The sequence below is a fragment of the Leptonotus elevatus genome, chromosome 1 (genome assembly GCF_054856555.1).
Source record: "Leptonotus elevatus isolate MCC_2025b chromosome 1, RoL_Lele_1.0, whole genome shotgun sequence".
In the NCBI taxonomy this organism is placed as follows: Eukaryota; Metazoa; Chordata; class Actinopteri; order Syngnathiformes; family Syngnathidae; genus Leptonotus; species Leptonotus elevatus.
In genome coordinates, this window is record NC_141239.1 from 12,485,142 (window position 1) to 12,485,450 (window position 309).

Below are 309 nucleotides of genomic sequence, written 5' to 3' on the forward strand. Positions count from 1 at the left end.
AGGGACACGTATTAAATTTCCTCACTTGTCATTTCCGCGTGTAATGTTTGAAATCCGCCCACTGGTTGACGAGGTCCAATCAGGTTCACGCAATAAGTCTTTCCCTTGCGGACAGAACTTGTCGGGTACGTCCTAGAAAAGACGTTATTTTAACTTAAAACACGAAAATTGAATGAACTGTACAAAATGCTATTTAAATAAATTACAATGTGATGGAAAATGGAAACATAATCGTCAGTATGCAAGTGTGTGTGTGTGTGTGTGTGTGTGTGTGTGTGTGTGTGTGCGCGTGCGTGCGTGCGTGTGTGC